Below are 18,394 nucleotides of genomic sequence, written 5' to 3' on the forward strand. Positions count from 1 at the left end.
CGTACCAACATGTATTTAGCGATATTTTTCTGATATTACTAGGTTGTATGGCTTTTAACAGTGAAACAATTGACTGCGGGACTTAATTGAACTAACTTTGGACTGTCACCCGATAAATGTGATAAAGGAGACAATTGGACACCAAGAAATAACATTCTTCTTAATTTGACATGATTGCCGAAACTCAGCGATTACACTGGGCTCTGTGGTAGCGCTTCATTTAAGAATTAAGTTAAAAAAAGTCATTTTTTTATTGTGGGACCAATCCTAGACGTTATCGCGCGCTGAGGAAATAGCGACAGTTTCAAAAACTACATTTCATTGTCTTTCTAACAGTGTCAGTCCGTTTGAGTTTCAACGGTTGTGTCACATATTCGTACTAACATGTATTTAGTGATAATTTTTTGATATTAGTAGGTTGCATCGCTTTTAACATTGAAACGATTGACTGTGGGATTTAATTGAACTAACTTTGGACTGTTACCTGATAAATGTGACAAAAGAGACAATTGAACTCCAAAAAATAACATTCTTCTTAATTTGACGTGATTGCCGGAACTCAGCGATTACACTGGGCTCTGTGGTAGCGCTTCATTTAAGAATTAAGATAAAAAAGTCATTTTTTTGTTGTGGGACCAATCATAGCCGTTATCGCGCGCTAAAGAAATAGTGACAGTTTCAAGAACTACATTTCAATGACTTTCTAACGGTGTCAGTCCGGTTGAGTTTCAACGGTTGGGTCAAATATTCGAACCAACATGTATTGAGCGATATTTATCTGATATTACTAGGTTGCATCGCTTTTAACAGTGAAACGAATGACTGTGGGACTTAATTGAACTAACTTTGGACTGTGACCTGATAAATGTGATAAATGAGGAAATTGGACTCCAAGAAATAACATTCTTCTTAATTTGACATGATTGCCAAAACTCAGCGATTACACTGGGCTCTGTGGTAGCGCTTCATTTAAGAATTAAGTTAAAAAAAGTCATTCTTTTATTGTGGGACCAATCCTAGCCGTTATGTTATTGCGCGCTGAAGAAATAGCGACGGTTTCAAAAACTACATTTCATTGACTTTCTAACGGTGTCAATCCGTTTGACTTACAACGGTTGGGTCACATATTCGTACCAACATGTATTTAGCGATATTTTTCTGATATTACTAGGTTGTATGGCTTTTAACAGTGAAACAATTGACTGCGGGACTTAATTGAACTAACTTTGGACTGTCACCCGATAAATGTGATAAAGGAGACAATTGGACACCAAGAAATAACATTCTTCTTAATTTGACATGATTGCCGAAACTCAGCGATTACACTGGGCTCTGTGGTAGCGCTTCATTTAAGAATTAAGTTTAAAAAAAGTCATTTTTTTATTGTGGGACCAATCCTAGACGTTATCGCGCGCTGAGGAAATAGCGACAGTTTCAAAAACTACATTTCATTGTCTTTCTAACAGTGTCAGTCCGTTTGAGTTTCAACGGTTGTGTCACATATTCGTACTAACATGTATTTAGCGATAATTTTTTGATATTACTAGGTTGCATCGCTTTTAACATTGAAACGATTGACTGTGGGATTTAATTGAACTAACTTTGGACTGTTACCTGATAAATGTGACAAAAGAGACAATTGAACTCCAAAAAATAACATTCTTCTTAATTTGACGTGATTGCCGGAACTCAGCGATTACACTGGGCTCTGTGGTAGCGCTTCATTTAAGAATTAAGATAAAAAAGTCATTTTTTTGTTGTGGGACCAATCATAGCCGTTATCGCGCGCTAAAGAAATAGTGACAGTTTCAAGAACTACATTTCAATGACTTTCTAACGGTGTCAGTCCGGTTGAGTTTCAACGGTTGGGTCAAATATTCGAACCAACATGTATTGAGCGATATTTATCTGATATTACTAGGTTGCATCGCTTTTAACAGTGAAACGAATGACTGTGGGACTTAATTGAACTAACTTTGGACTGTGACCTGATAAATGTGATAAATGAGGAAATTGGACTCCAAGAAATAACATTCTTCTTAATTTGACATGATTGCCGGAACTCAGCTATTACACTGGGCACTGTGGTAGCGCTTCATTTAAAAATTTAGATAATTAAGTCATTTCTTACTGTGGGACCAATCCTAGCCATTATCCCGCGCTGAAGAAATAGAGACAGTTTCAAAAACTACATTTCATTGACTTTCTAACGGTGTTAGTCCGTTTGAGTTACAACTGTTGGCTCATATATTTGCACCAACATGTATTTAGCAATATTTTCCTGATATTACTAGGTTGCATCGCTTTTAACAGTGAAACAATTGACTGTGGGATTTAATTGAACTAACTTTGGAGTGTGACCTGATAAATGTGATAAATGAGACAATTGGACTGTCAGTCCGTTTCAGTTACAACGGTTTGGTCACGTATTCGTACCAACATTAGCGATATTTTTCTGATATTACTAGGTTGCATCGCTTTTAACGATGAAACGATTGACTGTGGGACTTAATTGAACTAACTTTGGACTCTGGCCAGATAAATGTGATAAATGAGACAATTGGACACCAAGAAATAACATTCTTCTTAATTTGACATGATTGCCGAAACTCAGCGATTACACAGGGCTCTGTGGTAGCGCTTCATTTAAGAATTAAGTTAAAAAGAGTCATTTTTTTATTGTGGGACCAATCCTAGACGCTATTGCGCGCAGAGGAAATAGCGACAGTTTCAAAAACTACATTTCATTGTTTTTCTAACGGTGTCAGTCCCTTTCAGTTACAACGGTTTGGTCACAAATACGTACCAACATGTATTTAGCGATATTTTTCTGATATTACTAGGTTGCGTTGCTTTTAACGATGAAACGATTGACTGTGGGTCTTAATTGAACTAACTTCGGACTGTCTCCTGATAAATGTGATAAAGGAGACATTTGGACTCCAAGAAATAACATTCTTGTTAACTTGACATGATTGCCGAAACTCAGCGATTCCCCGGGGTCTGTGGTAGCGCTTCATTTAAGAATTAAGATAAAAAAGTCATTTTTTTATTGTGGAACCAATCCTAGCCGTTATGGCGCGCTAAAGAAAAAGCGACAGTTTCAAGAACTACATTTCATTGACTTTTCGACGGTGTCAGTCCGTTTGAGTTACAACGGTTGGGTCACATATTCGTACCAACATATATTTAGCGATATTTTTCTGATATTACTAGGTTGCATCGCTTTTAACTATGAAACGATTGACTGTGGGACTTAATTGAGCTAACTTTGGACTGTCACCTAATAAATGTGATAAAGGAGTCAATTGGACTCCAAGAAAAAACATTCTTCTTAATCTGACATGATTGCCGAAGCTCAGCGATTACACTGGGCTCTGTGGTAGCGCTTCATTTAAGAATTGAGATAAAAAAAGTCATTTTTTTATTGGGGGACCAATCCTAGCCATTATCGCGCGCTGAGGAAATAGCGACAGTTTCAAAAACTACCTCTCATTGACTTTCTAACAGTGTCAGTCCGTTTGAGTTTCAACGGTTGGGTCACATATTCGTACCAACATGTATTTAGCGATGTTTTTCTGATATTACCAGGTTGCATCGCTTTTAACAATGAAACGATTGACTGTGGGACTTAATTGAGCTAACTTTGGACTGTCACCTGATAAATGTGATAAAAGAGACAATTGGACTCCAAGAAAAAACATTCTTCTTAATTTGAGATGATTGCCGAAACTCAGCGATTACACTGGGCTCTGTGGTAGCGCTTCATTTAAGAATTATGATAAAAAAAGTTATTTTTTATTGTGGGACCAATCCTAGCAATTATCGCGCGCTGAGGAAATAGCGACAGTTTCAAAAACTACATTTCATTGACTTTCTAACGGTGCCAGTCCCTTTGAGTTTCAACGGTTGTGTCACATATTCGTACCAACATGTATTTAGCGATATTTTTTTGATATTACTAGGTTGCATCGCTTTTAACAATGAAACGATTGACTGTGGGACTTAATTAAACTGGTTCTGGACTGTGACCTGATAAATGTGAAAAATGAGACAATTGGACTCCAAGAAATAACATTCTTCTTAATTTGACGTGATTGCCGGAACTCAGCGATTACACTGGCCGCTGTGGTGGCGCTTCATATAAGAGTTTAGATAAATAAGTCATTTTTTACTGTGGGACCAATCCTATCCGTTATCGCGCGCTGAAGAAATAGCGACAGTTTCAAAAACTACATTTCATTGACTTTCTAACGGTGTCAGTCCCTTTCAGTTACAACGGTTTGGTCACAAATACGTACCAACATGTATTTAGCGATATTTTTCTGATAATACTAGGTTACGTCGCTTTTAACGATGAAACGATTGACTGTGGGACTTAATTGAACTAACTTTGGACTGTCTCCTGATAAATGTGATAAAGGAGACAATTGGACTCCAAGAAATAACATTCTTGTTAACTTGACATGATTGCCAAATCTCAGCGATTACACTGGCCGCTGTGTTAGCGCTTCATTTAAGAGTTTAGATAAATAAGTCATTTTTTACTGTGGGACCAATCCTATCAGTTATCGCGCGCTGAAGAAATAGCGACAGTTTCAAAAACTACATTTCATTGACTTTCTAACGGTGTCAGTCCGTTTGAGTTACAACAGTTGGGTCACATATTCGTACCAACATGTATTTAGCGATGTTTTTCTGATATTACCAGGTTGCATCGCTTTTAACTATGAAACGATTGACTGTGGGACTTAATTGAGCTAACTTTGGACTGTCACCCGATAAATGTGATAAAAGAGACAATTGGACTCCAAGAAAAAACATTCTTCTTAATTTGAGATGATTGCCGAAACTCAACGATTACACTGGGCTCTGTGGTAGCGCTTCATTTAAGAATTATGATTAAAAAAGTCATTTTTTACTGTGGGACCAATCCTATCCGTTATCGCCCGCTGAAGAAATAGCGACAGTTTCAAAAACTACATTTCATTGACTTTCTAACGGTGTCTGTCCCTTTCAGTTACAACGGTTTGGTCACAAATACGTACCATCATGTATTTAGCGATATTATTCTGATATTACTAAGTTGCGTCGCTTTTAACTATGAAACGATTGACTGTGGGACTTAATTGAACTAACTTTGGACTGTCTCTTGATAAATGTGATAAAGGAGACAAATGGACTCCAAGAAATAACATTCTTGTTAACTTGACATGATTGCCGAAACTCAGCGATTACACTGGGCTCTGTGGTAGCGCTTCATTTAAGAATTAAGATAAAAAAAGTCATTTTTTTATTGTGGAACCAATCCTAGCCGTTATGGCGCGCTAAAGAAAAAGCGACAGTTTCAAGAACTACATTTCATTGACTTTCTAACGGTGTCAGTCCGTTTGAGTTACAACGGTTGGGTCACATATTCGTACCAACATGTATTTAGCGATATTTTTCTGATATTACTAGGTTGCATCGCTTTTAACTATAAAACGATTGACTGTGGGACTTAATTGAGCTAACTTTGGACTGTCACCTAATAAATGTGATAAAGAAGTCAATTGGACTCCTAGAAAAAATATTCTTCTTAATCTGACATGATTGCCGAAACTCAGCGATTACACTGGGCTCTGTGGTAGCGCTTCATTTAAGAATTATGATAAAAAAAGTCATTTTTTTTATTGTGGGACTAATCCTAGCCATTATCGCGCGCTGAGGAAATAGCGACAGTTTCAAAAACTACATTTCATTGACTTTTTAACGGTGTCAGTCCGTTTGAGTTTCAAAGGTTGTGTCACATACTCGTACCAACATGTATTTAGCGATACTTTTTTGATATTACTAGGTTGCATCGCTTTTAGCAATGAAACGTTGACTGTGGGACTTAATTGAACTAACTTTGGGCTGTGACCTGATAAATGTGATAAATGAGACAATTGGACTCCAAGAAATAACATTCTTCTTAATTTGACGTGATTGCCGGAACTCAGCGATTACACTGGGCTCTGTGGTAGCGCTTCATTTAAGAATTATGATAAAAAAAGTTATTTTTTATTGTGGGACCAATCCTAGCAATTATCGCGCGCTGAGGAAATAGCGACAGTTTCAAAAACTACATTTCATTGACTTTCTAACGGTGCCAGTCCCTTTGAGTTTCAACGGTTGTGTCACATATTCGTACCAACATGTATTTAGCGATATTTTTTTGATATTACTAGGTTGCATCGCTTTTAACAATGAAACGATTGACTGTGGGACTTAATTAAACTGGTTCTGGACTGTGACCTGATAAATGTGAAAAATGAGACAATTGGACTCCAAGAAATAACATTCTTCTTAATTTGACGTGATTGCCGGAACTCAGCGATTACACTGGCCGCTGTGGTGGCGCTTCATATAAGAGTTTAGATAAATAAGTCATTTTTTACTGTGGGACCAATCCTATCCGTTATCGCGCGCTGAAGAAATAGCGACAGTTTCAAAAACTACATTTCATTGACTTTCTAACGGTGTCAGTCCCTTTCAGTTACAACGGTTTGGTCACAAATACGTACCAACATGTATTTAGCGATATTTTTCTGATAATACTAGGTTACGTCGCTTTTAACGATGAAACGATTGACTGTGGGACTTAATTGAACTAACTTTGGACTGTCTCCTGATAAATGTGATAAAGGAGACAATTGGACTCCAAGAAATAACATTCTTGTTAACTTGACATGATTGCCAAATCTCAGCGATTACACTGGCCGCTGTGTTAGCGCTTCATTTAAGAGTTTAGATAAATAAGTCATTTTTTACTGTGGGACCAATCCTATCAGTTATCGCGCGCTGAAGAAATAGCGACAGTTTCAAAAACTACATTTCATTGACTTTCTAACGGTGTCAGTCCGTTTGAGTTACAACAGTTGGGTCACATATTCGTACCAACATGTATTTAGCGATGTTTTTCTGATATTACCAGGTTGCATCGCTTTTAACTATGAAACGATTGACTGTGGGACTTAATTGAGCTAACTTTGGACTGTCACCCGATAAATGTGATAAAAGAGACAATTGGACTCCAAGAAAAAACATTCTTCTTAATTTGAGATGATTGCCGAAACTCAACGATTACACTGGGCTCTGTGGTAGCGCTTCATTTAAGAATTATGATTAAAAAAGTCATTTTTTACTGTGGGACCAATCCTATCCGTTATCGCCCGCTGAAGAAATAGCGACAGTTTCAAAAACTACATTTCATTGACTTTCTAACGGTGTCTGTCCCTTTCAGTTACAACGGTTTGGTCACAAATACGTACCATCATGTATTTAGCGATATTATTCTGATATTACTAAGTTGCGTCGCTTTTAACTATGAAACGATTGACTGTGGGACTTAATTGAACTAACTTTGGACTGTCTCTTGATAAATGTGATAAAGGAGACAAATGGACTCCAAGAAATAACATTCTTGTTAACTTGACATGATTGCCGAAACTCAGCGATTACACTGGGCTCTGTGGTAGCGCTTCATTTAAGAATTAAGATAAAAAAAGTCATTTTTTTATTGTGGAACCAATCCTAGCCGTTATGGCGCGCTAAAGAAAAAGCGACAGTTTCAAGAACTACATTTCATTGACTTTCTAACGGTGTCAGTCCGTTTGAGTTACAACGGTTGGGTCACATATTCGTACCAACATGTATTTAGCGATATTTTTCTGATATTACTAGGTTGCATCGCTTTTAACTATAAAACGATTGACTGTGGGACTTAATTGAGCTAACTTTGGACTGTCACCTAATAAATGTGATAAAGAAGTCAATTGGACTCCTAGAAAAAATATTCTTCTTAATCTGACATGATTGCCGAAACTCAGCGATTACACTGGGCTCTGTGGTAGCGCTTCATTTAAGAATTATGATAAAAAAAGTCATTTTTTTTATTGTGGGACTAATCCTAGCCATTATCGCGCGCTGAGGAAATAGCGACAGTTTCAAAAACTACATTTCATTGACTTTTTAACGGTGTCAGTCCGTTTGAGTTTCAAAGGTTGTGTCACATACTCGTACCAACATGTATTTAGCGATACTTTTTTGATATTACTAGGTTGCATCGCTTTTAGCAATGAAACGTTGACTGTGGGACTTAATTGAACTAACTTTGGGCTGTGACCTGATAAATGTGATAAATGAGACAATTGGACTCCAAGAAATAACATTCTTCTTAATTTGACGTGATTGCCGGAACTCAGCGATTACACTGGCTGCTGTGGTAGCGCTTCATTTAAGAGTTTAGATAAATAAGTCATTTTTTACTGTGGGACCAATCCTATCCGTTATCGCGCGCTGAAGAAATAGCGATAGTTTCAAAAACTACATTTCATTGACTTTCTAACGGTGTCAGTCCGTTTGAGTTACAACAGTTGGGTCACATATTCGTACCAACATGTATTTAGCGATGTTTTTCTGATATTACCAGGTTGCATCGCTTTTAACTATGAAACGATTGACTGTGGGACTTAATTGAGCTAACTTTGGACTGTCACCCGATAAATGTGATAAAAGAGACAATTGGACTCCAAGAAAAAACATTCTTCTTAATTTGAGATGATTGCCGAAACTCAGCGATTACACTGGGCTCTGTGGTAGCGCTTCATTTAAGAATTATGATTAAAAAAGTCATTTTTTACTGTGGGACCAATCCTATCCGTTATCGCGCGCTGAAGAAATAGCGACAGTTTCAAAAACTACATTTCATTGACTTTCTAACGGTGTCAGTCCGTTTGAGTTACAACAGTTGGGTCACATATTCGTACCAACATGTATTTAGCGATGTTTTTCTTATATTACCAGGTTGCATCGCTTTTAACTATGAAACGATTGACTGTGGGACTTAATTGAGCTAACTTTGGACTGTCACCCGATAAATGTGATAAAAGAGACAATTGGACTTCAAGAAAAAACATTCTTCTTAATTTGAGATGATTGCCGAAACTCAGCGATTACACTGGGCTCTGTGGTAGCGCTTCATTTAAGAATTATGATTAAAAAAGTCATTTTTTACTGTGGGACCAATCCTATCCGTTATCGCCCGCTGAAGAAATAGCGACAGTTTCAAAAACTACATTTCATTGACTTTCTAACGGTGTCTGTCCCTTTCAGTTACAACGGTTTGGTCACAAATACGTACCATCATGTATTTAGCGATATTATTCTGATATTACTAAGTTGCGTCGCTTTTAACTATGAAACGATTGACTGTGGGACTTAATTGAACTAACTTTGGACTGTCTCTTGATAAATGTGATAAAGGAGACAAATGGACTCCAAGAAATAACATTCTTGTTAACTTGACATGATTGCCGAAACTCAGCGATTACACTGGGCTCTGTGGTAGCGCTTCATTTAAGAATTAAGATAAAAAAAGTCATTTTTTTATTGTGGAACCAATCCTAGCCGTTATGGCGCGCTAAAGAAAAAGCGACAGTTTCAAGAACTACATTTCATTGACTTTCTAACGGTGTCAGTCCGTTTGAGTTACAACGGTTGGGTCACATATTCGTACCAACATGTATTTAGCGATATTTTTCTGATATTACTAGGTTGCATCGCTTTTAACTATAAAACGATTGACTGTGGGACTTAATTGAGCTAACTTTGGACTGTCACCTAATAAATGTGATAAAGAAGTCAATTGGACTCCTAGAAAAAACATTCTTCTTAATCTGACATGATTGCCGAAACTCAGCGATTACACTGGGCTCTGTGGTAGCGCTTCATTTAAGAATTATGATAAAAAAAGTCATTTTTTTTATTGTGGGACTAATCCTAGCCATTATCGCGCGCTGAGGAAATAGCGACAGTTTCAAAAACTACATTTCATTGACTTTTTAACGGTGTCAGTCCGTTTGAGTTTCAAAGGTTGTGTCACATACTCGTACCAACATGTATTTAGCGATACTTTTTTGATATTACTAGGTTGCATCGCTTTTAGCAATGAAACGTTGACTGTGGGACTTAATTGAACTAACTTTGGGCTGTGACCTGATAAATGTGATAAATGAGACAATTGGACTCCAAGAAATAACATTCTTCTTAATTTGACGTGATTGCCGGAACTCAGCGATTACACTGGCTGCTGTGGTAGCGCTTCATTTAAGAGTTTAGATAAATAAGTCATTTTTTACTGTGGGACCAATCCTATCCGTTATCGCGCGCTGAAGAAATAGCGATAGTTTCAAAAACTACATTTCATTGACTTTCTAACGGTGTCAGTCCGTTTGAGTTACAACAGTTGGGTCACATATTCGTACCAACATGTATTTAGCGATGTTTTTCTGATATTACCAGGTTGCATCGCTTTTAACTATGAAACGATTGACTGTGGGACTTAATTGAGCTAACTTTGGACTGTCACCCGATAAATGTGATAAAAGAGACAATTGGACTCCAAGAAAAAACATTCTTCTTAATTTGAGATGATTGCCGAAACTCAGCGATTACACTGGGCTCTGTGGTAGCGCTTCATTTAAGAATTATGATTAAAAAAGTCATTTTTTACTGTGGGACCAATCCTATCCGTTATCGCGCGCTGAAGAAATAGCGACAGTTTCAAAAACTACATTTCATTGACTTTCTAACGGTGTCAGTCCGTTTGAGTTACAACAGTTGGGTCACATATTCGCACCAACATGCATTTAACGATATTTTTCTGATATTACTAGGTTGCATCGCTTTTAACTATGAAACGGTTGACTGTGGGACTTAATTGAGCTAACTTTGGACTGTCACCAGATAAATGTGATAAAGGAGACAATTGGACTCCAAGAAAAAACATTCTTCTTAATTTGACATGATTGCCGAAACTCAGCGATTACACTGGGCTCTGTGGTAGCGCTTCATTTAAGAATTATGATAAAAAAAGTCATTTCTTTATTGTGAAACCAATCCTAGCCATTATTGCGCGCTGAGGAAATAGCGACAGATTCAAAAACTACATTTCATTGACTTTCTAACGGTGTCAGTCCCTTTCAGTTACAACGGTTTGGTCACAAATACGTACCATCATGTATTTAGCGATATTATTCTGATATTACTAAGTTGCGTCGCTTTTAACTATGAAACGATTGACTGTGGGACTTAATTGAACTAACTTTGGACTGTCTCTTGATAAATGTGATAAAGGAGACAAATGGACTCCAAGAAATAACATTCTTGTTAACTTGACTTAATTGCCGAAACTCAGCGATTACACTGGGCTCTGTGGTAGCGCTTCATTTAAGAATTAAGATAAAAAAAGTCATTTTTTTATTGTGGAACCAATCCTAGCCGTTATGGCGCGCTAAAGAAAAAGCGACTGTTTCAAGAACTACATTTCATTGACTTTCTAACGGTGTCAGTCCGTTTGAGTTACAACGGTTGGGTCACACATTCGTACCAACATGTATTTAGCGATATTTTTCTGATATTACTAGGTTGCATCGCTTTTAACTATAAAACGATTGACTGTGGGACTTAATTGAGCTAACTTTGGACTGTCACCTAATAAATGTGATAAAGAAGTCAATTGGACTCCTAGAAAAAACATTCTTCTTAATCTGACATGATTGCCGAAACTCAGCGATTACACTGGGCTCTTTGGTAGCGCTTCATTTAAGAATTATGATAAAAAAGTCATTTTTTTATTGTGGGACTAATCCTAGCCATTATCGCGCGCTGAGGAAATAGCGACAGTTTCAAAAACTACATTTCATTGATTTTCTAACGGTGTCAGTCCGTTTGAGTTTCAAAGGTTGTGTCACATACTCGTACCAACATGTATTTAGCGATACTTTTTTGATATTACTAGGTTGCATCGCTTTTAGCAATGAAACGTTGACTGTGGTACTTAATTGAACTAACTTTGGGCTGTGACCTGATAAATGTGATAAATGAGACAGGTGGACTCCAAGAAATAACATTCTTCTTAATTTGACGTGATTGCCGGAACTCAGCGATTACACTGGCTGCTGTGGTAGCGCTTCATTTTAGAGTTTAGATAAATAAGTCATTTTTTACTGTGGGACCAATTCTATCCGTTATCGCGCGCTGAAGTAATAGCGACAGTTTCAAAAACTACATTTCATTGACTTTCTAACGGTGTCAGTCCGTTTGAGTTACAACAGTTGGGTCACATAGTCGTACCAACATGTATTTAGCGATGTTTTTCTGATATTACCAGGTTGCATCGCTTTTAACTATGAAACGATTGACTGTGGGACTTAATTGAGCTAACTTTGGACTGTCACCCGATAAATGTGATAAAAGAGACAATTGGACTCCAAGAAAAAACATTCTTCTTAATTTGAGATGATTGCCGAAACTCAGCGATTACACTGGGCTCTGTGGTAGCGCTTCATTTAAGAATTATGATTAAAAAAGTCATTTTTTACTGTGGGACCAATCCTATCCGTTATCGCCCGCTGAAGAAATAGCGACAGTTTCAAAAACTACATTTCATTGACTTTCTAACGGTGTCAGTCCGTTTGAGTTTCAAAGGTTGTGTCACATATTCGTACCAACATGTATTTAGCGATACTTTTTTGATATTACTAGGTTGCATCGCTTTTAGCAATGAAACGTTGACTGTGGGACTTAATTGAACTAACTTTGGGCTGTGACCTGATAAATGTGATAAATGAGACAATTGGACTCCAAGAAATAACATTCTTCTTAATTTGACGTGATTGCCGGAACTCAGCGATTACACTGGCTTCTGTGGTAGCGCTTCATTTAAGAGTTTAGATAAATAAGTCATTCTTTACTGTGGGACCAATCCTATCTGTTATCGCGCGCTGAAGAAATAGCGACAGTTTCAAAAACTAAATTTCATTGAATTTCCAACGGTGTCAGTTCGTTTCAGTTACAACGGTTTGGTCACGTATTCGTACCAACATTAGCGATATTTTTCTGATATTACTAGGTTGCATCGCTTTTAACGATGAAACGATTGACTGTGGGACTTAATTCAACTAACTTTGGACTCTGGCCTGATAAATGTGATAAATGAGACAATTGGACACCAAGAAATAACATTCTTCTTAATTTGACATGATTGCCGAAACTCAGCGATTACACAGGGCTCTGTGGTAGCGCTTCATTTAAGAATTATGTTAAAAAGAGTCATTTTTTTATTGTGGGACCAATCCTAGACGTTATTGCGCGCTGAGGAAATAGCGACAGTTTCAAAAACTAAATTTCATTGTTTTTCTAACGGTGTCAGTCCCTTTCAGTTACAACGGTTTGGTCACAAATACGTACCAACATGTATTTAGCGATATTTTTCTGATATTACTAGGTTGCGTTACTTTTAACGATGAAACGATTGACTGTGGGTCTTAATTGAACTAAATTTGGACTGTCTCCTGATAAATGTGATAAAGGAGACATTTGGACTCCAAGAAATAACATTCTTGTTAACTTGACATGATTGCCGAAACTCAGCGATTCCCCGGGGTCTGTGGTAGCGCTTCATTTAAGAATTAAGATAAAAAAAGTCATTTTTTTATTGTGGAACCAATCCTAGCCGTTATGGCGCGCTAAAGAAAAAGCGACAGTTTCAAGAACTACATTTCATTGACTTTTCGACGGTGTCAGTCCGTTTGAGTTACAACGGTTGGGTCACATATTCGTACCAACATGTATTTAGCGATATTTTTCTGATATTACTAGGTTGCATCGCTTTTAACTATGAAACGATTGACTGTGGGACTTAATTGAGCTAACTTTGGACTGTCACCTAATAAATGTGATAAAGGAGTCAATTGGACTCCAAGAAAAAACATTCTTCTTAATCTGACATGATTGCCGAAGCTCAGCGATTACACTGGGCTCTGTGGTAGCGCTTCGTTTAAGAATTGAGATAAAAAAAGTCATTTTTTTATTGGGGGACCAATCCTAGGCATTATCGCGCGCTGAGGAAATAGCGACAGTTTCAAAAACTACCTCTCATTGACTTTCTAACAGTGTCAGTCCGTTTGAGTTTCAACGGTTGGGTCACATATTCGTACCAACATGTATTTAGCGATACTTTTATGATATTACTAGGTTGCATCGCTTTTAGCAATGAAACGTTGACTGTAGGACTTAATTGAACTAACTTTGGGCTGTGACCTGATAAATGTGATAAATGAGACAATTGGACTCCATGAAATAACGTTCTTCTTAATTTGACGTGAGTGCCGGAACTCAGCGATTACACTGGCCGCTGTGGTAGCGCTTCATTTAAGAGTTTTGGATAAATAAGTCATTCTTTACTGTGGGACCAATCCTATCTGTTATCGCGCGCTGAAGACATAGCGACAGTTTCAAAAATTAAATTTCATTGAATTTCTAACGGTGTCAGTCCGTTTGAGTTTCAACGGTTGTGTCACATATTCGTACCAACATGTATTTAGCGATGTTTTTTTAATATTACTAGGTTGCATCGCTTTTAGCAATGAAACCATTGACTGTGGGACTTAATTGAACTAAATTTGGACTGTGACCTGATAAATGTGAAAAATGAGACAATTGGACTACAAGAAATAACATTCTTCTTAATTTGACGTGATTGCCGGAACTCAGCGATTACACTGGCCGCTGTGGTAGCGCTTCATTTAAGAGTTTAGATAAATAAGTCATTTTTTACTGTGGGACCAATCCTATCCATTATCGCGCGCTGGAGAAATAGCGACAGTTTCAAAAACTACATTTCGTTGACTTTCTAACGGTGTCAGTCCCTTTCAGTTACAACGGTTTGGTCACAAATACGTACCAACATGTATTTAGCGATATTTTTCTGATATTACTAGGTTGCGTCGCTTTTAACGATGAAACGATTGACTGTGGGACTTAATTGAACTAAGTTTGGACTGCCTCTTGATAAATGTGATAAAGGAGACATTTGGACTCCAAGAAATAACATTCTTGTTAACTTGACATGATTGCCGAAACTCAGCGATTACACTGGGCTCTTTTGTAGCGCTTCATTTAAGAATTAAGATAAAAAAATTCATTTTTTTATTGTGGGACCAATCCTAGCCATTATCGCGCGCTGAGGAAATAGCGACAGTTTCAAAAACTACATTTCATTGACTTTCTAACGGTGTCAGTCCGTTTGAGTTTCAACGGTTGTGTCACATATTCGTACCAACATGTATTTAGCGATATTTTTTTGATATTACTAGGTTGCATCGCTTTTAACAATGAAACGATTGACTGTGGGACTTAATTGAACTAACTTTGGACTGTGACCTGATAAATGTGATAAATGAGACTATTGAACTCCAAGAAAAAACATTCTTCTTAATTTGACGTGATTGCCGGAACTCAGCGATTACACTGGGCTCTGTGGTAGCGCTTCATTTAAGAATTAAGATAAAAAAAAGTCATTTTTTTATTGTGGAACCAATCCTAGCTGTTATGGCGCGCTAAAGAAAAAGCGACAGTTTCAAGAACTACATTTCATTGACTTTCTAACGCTGTCAGTCCGTTTGAGTTACAACGGTTGGGTCACATATTCGTACCAACATGTATTTAGCGATATTTTTCTGATATTACTAGGTTGCATCGCTTTTAACTATAAAACGATTGACTGTGGGACTTAATTGAGCTAACTTTGGACTGTCACCTAATAAATGTGATAAAGGAGTCAATTGGACTCCATGAAAAAACATTCTTCTTAATCTGACATGATTGCCGAAACTCAGCGATTACACTGGGCTCTGTGGTAGCGCTTCATTTAAGAATTAAGATAAAAAAAGTCATTTTTTTTGTGGAACCAATCCTATCTGTTATCGCGCGCTGAAGAAATAGCGACAGTTTCAAAAACTACATTTCATTGACTTTCTAACGGTGTCAGTCCGTTTGAGTTACAACAGTTGGGTCACATATTCGTACCAACATGTATTTAGCGATGTTTTTCTGATATTACCAGGTTGCATCGCTTTTAACTATGAAACGATTGACTGTGGGACTTAATTGAGCTAACTTTGGACTGTCACCTGATAAATGTGATAAAAGAGACAATTGGACTCCAAGAAAAAACATTCTTCTTAATTTGAGATGATTGCCGAAACTCAGCAATTACACTGGGCTCTGTGGTAGCGCTTCATTTAAGAATTATGATTAAAAAAGTCATTTTTTACTGTGGGACCAATCCTATCTGTTATCGCCCGCTGAAGAAATAGCGACAGTTTCAAAAACTACATTTCATTGACTTTCTAACGGTGTCAGTCCCTTTCAGTTAGAACGGTTTGGTCACAAATACGTACCAACATGTATTTAGCGATATTATTCTGATATTACTAGGTTGCATCGCTTTTAGCAATGAAACATTGACTGTGGGACTTAATTGAACTAACTTTGGATTGTGACCTGATAAATGTGAAAAATGAGACAATTGGACTCCAAGAAATAACATTCTTCTTAATTTGACGTGATTGCCGGAACTCAGCGATTACACTGGCCGCTGTGGTAGCGCTTCATTTAAGAGTTTAGATAAATAAGTCATTTTTTACTGTGGGACCAATCCTATCCGTTATCGCGCGCTGAAAAAATAGCGACAGTTTCAAAAACTACATTTCATTGACTTTCTAACGGTGTCAGTCCCTTTCAGTTACAACGGTTTGGTCACAAATACGTACCAACATGCATTTAGCGATATTTTTCTGATATTACTAGGTTGCGTCGCTTTTAACGATGAAATGATTGACTGTGGGACTTAATTGAACTAAGTTTGGACTGCCTCTTGATAAATGTGATAAAGGAGACATTTGGACTCCAAGAAATAACATTCTTGTTAACTTGACATGATTGCCGAAACTCAGCGATTACACTGGGCTCTTTTGTAGCGCTTCATTTAAGAATTAAGATAAAAAAATTCATTTTTTTATTGTGGGACCAATCCTAGCCATTATCGCGCGCTGAGGAAATAGCGACAGTTTCAAAAACTACATTTCATTGACTTTCTAACGGTGTCAGTCCGTTTGAGTTTCAACGGTTGTGTCACATATTCGTACCAACATGTATTTAGCGATATTTTTTTGATATTACTAGGTTGCATCGCTTTTAACAATGAAACGATTGACTGTGGGACTTAATTGAACTAACTTTGGACTGTGACCTGATAAATGTGATAAATGAGACAATTGAACTCCAAGAAAAAACATTCTTCTTAATTTGACGTGATTGCCGGAACTCAGCGATTACACTGCGCTCTGTGGTAGCGCTTCATTTAAGAATTAAGATAAAAAAAAGTCATTTTTTTATTGTGGAACCAATCCTAGCTGTTATGGCGCGCTAAAGAAAAAGCGACAGTTTCAAGAACTACATTTCATTGACTTTCTAACGCTGTCAGTCCGTTTGAGTTACAACGGTTGGGTCACATATTCGTACCAACATGTATTTAGCGATATTTTTCTGATATTACTAGGTTGCATCGCTTTTAACTATAAAACGATTGACTGTGGGACTTAATTGAGCTAACTTTGGACTGTCACCTAATAAATGTGATAAAGGAGTCAATTGGACTCCATGAAAAAACATTCTTCTTAATCTGACATGATTGCCGAAACTCAGCGATTACACTGGGCTCTGTGGTAGCGCTTCATTTAAGAATTAAGATAAAAAAAGTCATTTTTTTTGTGGAACCAATCCTATCTGTTATCGCGCGCTGAAGGAATAGCGACAGTTTCAAAAACTACATTTCATTGACTTTCTAACGGTGTCAGTCCGTTTGAGTTACAACAGTTGGGTCACATATTCGTACCAACATGTATTTAGCGATGTTTTTCTGATATTACCAGGTTGCATCGCTTTTAACTATGAAACGATTGACTGTGGGACTTAATTGAGCTAACTTTGGACTGTCACCTGATAAATGTGATAAAAGAGACAATTGGACTCCAAGAAAAAACATTCTTCTTAATTTGAGATGATTGCCGAAACTCAGCAATTACACTGGGCTCTGTGGTAGCGCTTCATTTAAGAATTATGATTAAAAAAGTCATTTTTTACTGTGGGACCAATCCTATCCGTTATCGCCCGCTGAAGAAATAGCGACAGTTTCAAAAACTACATTTCATTGACTTTCTAACGGTGTCAGTCCCTTTCAGTTAGAACGGTTTGGTCATAAATACGTACCAACATGTATTTAGCGATATTATTCTGATATTACTAGGTTGCATCGCTTTTAACAATGAAACATTGACTGTGGGACTTAATTGAACTAACTTTGGATTGTGACCTGATAAATGTGAAAAATGAGACAATTGGACTCCAAGAAATAACATTCTTCTTAATTTGACGTGATTGCCGGAACTCAGCGATTACACTGGCCGCTGTGGTAGCGCTTCATTTAAGAGTTTAGATAAATAAGTCATTTTTTACTGTGGGACCAATC

Source organism: Hydractinia symbiolongicarpus, chromosome 14 (assembly GCF_029227915.1).
Source record: "Hydractinia symbiolongicarpus strain clone_291-10 chromosome 14, HSymV2.1, whole genome shotgun sequence".
In the NCBI taxonomy this organism is placed as follows: domain Eukaryota; kingdom Metazoa; phylum Cnidaria; class Hydrozoa; order Anthoathecata; family Hydractiniidae; genus Hydractinia; species Hydractinia symbiolongicarpus.